The 5,631-nt window shown below is 46.3% G+C and overlaps 1 pseudogene; it reads left to right on the forward strand.

Annotated features, from left to right (window-relative positions):
* Window positions 1–260: 260 nt before the first annotated feature.
* On the forward strand, window positions 261–378 carry LOC126482606 (5S ribosomal RNA; annotated as a pseudogene).
* Window positions 379–5,631: the final 5,253 nt, after the last annotated feature.

The following is a 5,631-nucleotide window of genomic DNA, read 5'->3' on the forward strand; positions in this document are numbered from 1 at the left end:
AGGTTCTGGTAATAAGCTTATGTTACAATAACGGAAATAGTGGTAGAATTGAAGTGCTGAAGAGTGTTGGTGTAGATCGTGGTCTGTTTACAACAAAAGCATTTTACACCATCGACGAGACCAGGGTCAAGACAGCCAACACATCAGTTTCTTACCAGCAAATACAGGCCAGGCAGATTCCAAGAGGAGACAAGAGAAACCTGGCGGATGGGGAGTATCACAGTGGTGGATTTTAAAATTGAGATAGGCTTATTACATGTGCCAACAGCCTTGCCACAGTGGTAACACCGGTTCCCGTCAGATCACCGAAGTTGAGCGCTGTCGGGCTGGGCTAGCACTTGGATGGGAGACCATCCGGTCTGCCGAGCGCTGTTGGCCAGCAGGGTGCACTCAGCCCTTGTGAGGCAAACCGAGAAGCTACTTGATTGAGAAGTAACGGCTCCGGTCTCGGAAATTGACATACGGCCGGGAGAGCGGTGTGCTGACCACATGCCCCTCCGTATCCGCATCCAGTGACGCCGGTGGGCTGAGGATGACACGGCGGCCGGTAGGTACCGTTGGGATTTCATGGCCTGTTCGGGAAGAGTTTAGTTTAGTCTGTTACATGTAGAAGTATGTGAAGAAAATCTTTTAACCTCATTTTCTCTGTGATACATTTCTCACATTGTTAGAAGCCAGAAATATAGATGTCAGCCAAAGATATTGAAAGAAAATAGAATTCAGACTAACAAAAATTCCGCTGAAGCAAGCAGTTTCCAAAATGTCAGAAAAGGTGGGAGTGGCCACCAGTGCAGAGTTAATCAGTTTAACGATTTAAAGTCATTTGTGAAGCTGATATCGCGATCAAATTCACACACGACATAGATCAAACTGTGTAGATCAAGAAAATATTTTCGAAAAAACGATGTTTTGGACCAAAAACCATTACATCCCCTCTTAACTGAATGGAAAGTGCTTTTCCTCATTAGACAGTCGCACGAGATTGATATTCAGAATCAGCATTTTTTTGCAACCAAGGAGACCGAATAGGAGAAATCATGTAAGAACTGAATGCATTGTAAGGAGAGCTCATTGAACACACACAAGCATAACTTTCAGAGATCATGAATCCATACGAGGGTGTTGGTGGTGTTCAGTCAGAAGATTTGGTGTTGAGTGTATTAAGCTCTCGTAATGAAATATACAGGGTGGTCCATTGATCGTGACCGGGACAAATATCTCACGAAATAAGCGTCAAAACGAAAAAATTACATAGAACGAAACTTGTCTAGCTTGAAGGGGGGGGGGGGAGCCAGATGGCGCTATGGTTGCCCCGCTAGATGGCGCTGATATAGGTCAAACGGATATCAACTGCGTTTATTTAAATAGGAACCCCCTTTTTTAATTACATATTCGTGTAGTGCGTAAAGAAATATGAATGTTTTTGTTGGACCACTTTTTTCGCTTTGTGATAGATGGCACTGTAATAGTCACAAACATATGGCTCACAATTTTTAGAAGAACAGTTGGTAACAGGTAGGTCTTTTAAATTAAAATACAGAACGTAGGTACATGTGAACATTTTATTTCGGTTGTTCCAATGTGATACATGTACCTTGTGAACTTATTTCTGAGAAGGCATGCTGTTACAGCGTGATTACCTGTAAATACCACATTAATGCAATAAATGCTCAAAATGATGTCCATCAACCTCAATGCATTTGGCAATACGTGTAACGACATTCCTCTCAATAGCGAGTAGTTCGCCTTCCGTAATGTTCGCACATGCATTGACAATGCGCTGACATCTGTTGTCAGGCGTTGCCGGTGGATGACGATGGTAAATATCCTTCAACTTTGCACACAAAAAGAAATCCGGGGACGTCAGACACGCTGAACGTGCGGGCCATGGTATTGTGCTTCGACGACCAATCCACCTGTCATGAAATATGCTATTCAGTACCGCCTCAAACGCACGCTAGCTATGTGCCGGACATCGATCATGTTGGAAGTACATCGCCATTCTGTCATGCAGTGAAACATCTTGTAGTAACAATGGTAGAACATTATGTAGGAAATCAGCATACATTGCACTATTTAGATAATGGGGGCCAGTTATCCTTCCTCCCATAATGCCACACCATACATTAAACCGTCAAGGTCGCTGATGTTGCACTCGTCGCAGCCATCGTGGATTTTCCGTTGCCCAATAGTGCATACATATTATGCCGGTTTACGTAACCGCTGAGGTGAATGACGCTTCGTCGCTAAATAGAAAAAAATCTTTCATCGTCCCGTAATTACTCTTGTACCCAGTGGCAGAGCTGTACACGACATTCAAAGTCGTCGCCATGCAATTCCTGGTGCATAGAAATATGGTACGGGTACAAACGATGTTGATGTAGCATTCTCAACACCGACGATTTTGAGAGTCCCGAATCTCACGCAATTTGTTGCTACTGATGTGTGGATTAGCCGCTACAGCAGCTAAAACACCTACTTGGGCATCATCAGTTGTTGCAGGTCGTGGTTGACGTTTCATATGTGGCTTAACATTTGCTGTTTCCTTAAATAACGTAACTATCCGGCGAACGGTCCGGACACTAGGATAATGTCGTCCAGGATACCGAGCAGCGTACATAGCACACGCCCGTTGGGCATTTTGATCACAATAGCGATACATTAACACGATATCGAGCTTTTCCGCAATAGGTAAACGGTCTATTTTAACACGGGTAATGTATCACGAAGCAAATACCGTCCGCACTGGTTGAATGTTGCGTGTTACCACGTACTTATACGTTTGTGACTATTACAGCACCATCTATCACAAAGCGAAGAAAGTGGCTCAACTAAACATTCATATTTCTTTACGTACTACACGAATATGTAATAAAAATGGGAGTTCCTATTTTTTTTAAAAAACGCAATTGATACCCGTTTGACCTACGGCAGCGCCATCTAGCGGGCCAGCCATAGCGCCATCTGGTTTCCACCTTCAAGCTAGACGAGTTTCGTTCTTTGTACTTTTTTCGTTTGATGCTTATTTCGTGACATATTAGGCCCGGTCACTATCAATTGACCACCATGTATACACAATGGTATAAAGACACTTTATTCTTGAAATAGATATAACGTGTGGCCGGCGGCCGGCGGTAGCGCTTGGGTGGTCTTCCGGTGGACGGTCGAAACTTGTGTGTTAGGCATCTCCGAAGTACCCACCCTCACCTATCTTGGCCTCACCATTGACCGTCACCTCACCTGGCTACCTCATCTCCGCTCCATCCAATCCAAAGCCCACAACCGCCTCCGACTCCTCAAACTCCTCTCTGGCCGGACATGGGGGTTGCACCCCTCTACCATCCTCCACACATACAAATCCTTCATCCGTCCCATCCTCTGTTATGCCAGTCCTGCCTGGATATCTGCCCCCCCCAAATTCTATCAGTCCCTCCAGATCCTTGAGCGTCATGCACTCCGCCTCGCCTTCCGTATCCGCCTCCCGTCCCCCACGCGGATCCTATATGATCTCATTCCTTTCCCCCATCTGCTCCTATTCCTCGAACATATCCGCATCCTCTACACCTCCCGCCGTCTTGAACCCCCTCACCCCCTGGTTGCTCCTCTCCTCTCCCATCCCCGCCCCCTGCCACGTCTTCACCGTTGTGTCCCCCCTACCCTCCATCTCTCCACCCTCCATCTCCTTTCCCAAGGTGGCTTCCGTCAACTCCCCCTCCCGGATGATGCCCTCTCTCCCTCCATTTATCCTTCCTATCAACTCTGATCCTCGATCCCCCTCCTTTCCTCTGTCCTTTCCCTGGGCTCCCTCTTGCCCCCTCCCTTCCGTCCTGTTTTCTCCCCACTCAACCTCTCCCTACCTCCCTTCTCCCCCCCAGTCCTTTTGTATTCCCCTCCTCTGCCTACCCCACTCCCTGTCGCGTCTGCCCCCCACCCCTCTTATGGGTCCTCATCCTCCTTCAGCTCCTTTCCCGGCTCCCCCCTTCGCTTTTCCTCTCCTTTCCCCCCTTTTTTGTTTTCCCCTCTTCTGTCCAGTTTCCCCCCACCTGCTCTCGACTGTGGTGTCACATTTGCCCACTTTTTAGTGCAGTGTTCCAGTGACTATTCAGTGTTGTTTGTCTTTCTCGTGTTGCGAACAGAAACCATGCTGTCGCTAGGTGTGAATTTTATGTCCTTTGCGAACAGAATCCAGACTGTCGCCGTGTTTTTTAATTGTCTATTGTTTTCCCTGTCTGCTTCGTATGTATTTTTCTTAGCATCATCATCCCTCTGTTGTTGTTTTAAGTTCCACGATTTCTTTTCGCCTTGTTACTCTCTAAGTCTCCGATTTTATCGCCTGTTTTTTTTTATTATTTGTTCTCTTGATCTTTGTCACAAAATCTGTCGGCTGAAGAGCGGCATACTAAGCTGCTGCCAGCCCGCCCCCTTCGGGGGGAGTTGAAATTCAATAAATGAAAAAAAAAAAATCCGAAGTACTGATGTGACATTGGTTGCTGACACTGCAGGTGATAAGCCTCGGTCCAGCAGCTTGCAACGTCGTTAACGAACAGTTTGTCCCACAAATGTGGCGACAAAGTTCGAGGGTTTGTAGAGGTTATCATGAGGAACAAATCGAGGATACGAAGCCATTTCCGGAAACGTCATGTAACAACACTAAAGAGAATAGAAGATGCAGGCGCCAGCGGATACTACTAGGCCAGCCCTTCAGCGCTGACGGATCGTAGGCGGAACATCTCGCAATGTTGTTTGTTATTCAAAAATGGCAACTGATTGCCAGTGGAACAGCAGCTAGCTGCCGCGCAGAAAGGCCTTGTTTCCTCAGTAGATGACGATTTCAGACAAGTGTTTCCATCTGCAGTTTACTTCTCTCCTGGAACCGTCGAAAATCTGCAATGTTTTTCGGTATACAGGAGGAAAGTAAACTGCAGATGGTAACACTTGCCTGAAACTGTCATCCACTGAGAAGACAAGGCCTTTCTACGCGGCAGCTAGCTGCATCTTCATCACTGGCGATCGTGGCAACCAGTCGCGCTCACTGAATAAGAAACAGTATTGCAAGACCTTCTGCCTATGGCTTGTCGGCATACAAAGTCACTTTTGCTGCCAAAAGGGTGGCCTAGTCACAGGGGCAAGCGCCTATAGCTTCGATACTCTGTATCGTAGTTGGCTGACGTTTCTGGACACAGGTCGCTCTCCTCTTATCTGTTCCTCAAGACTGTCTACAATCATGCAAAGTTTGCCACAATATTTCTGATCTTTACTACATGAACGGCAAGTGTTCCAACATGTTTCCTGGAGGCACAGCTGAGCTACCTTTGCACCTACTCCTTGACAAAAATAACGAAGTTTGATAACTCTATTATTATTAATATATAGAAATGTAATTCGTGTGATATACTTGAACCTCTATACCAACCAAATGTGTATACCTATTCGCCTTTCCTTTCTGTATCGTATCCATTATTCTCTTCTCAAGATGTTCCTTGAGTAACACCAGCTGTTCCAAGAGAAAATCGCTTTGTGCAGCAAGTATTGTTTTGTGCATGGAGGGGATACAGAAGACTCTTGGCACTGCCCCTATGTTCCTCCAGTTTCCGAGCCTAGCCAGCGGAATCTGAGCTCCGCTTTGTGTTC

This window comes from Schistocerca serialis, chromosome 5, assembly GCF_023864345.2.
Source record: "Schistocerca serialis cubense isolate TAMUIC-IGC-003099 chromosome 5, iqSchSeri2.2, whole genome shotgun sequence".
Lineage (NCBI taxonomy): Eukaryota > Metazoa > Arthropoda > Insecta > Orthoptera > Acrididae > Schistocerca > Schistocerca serialis.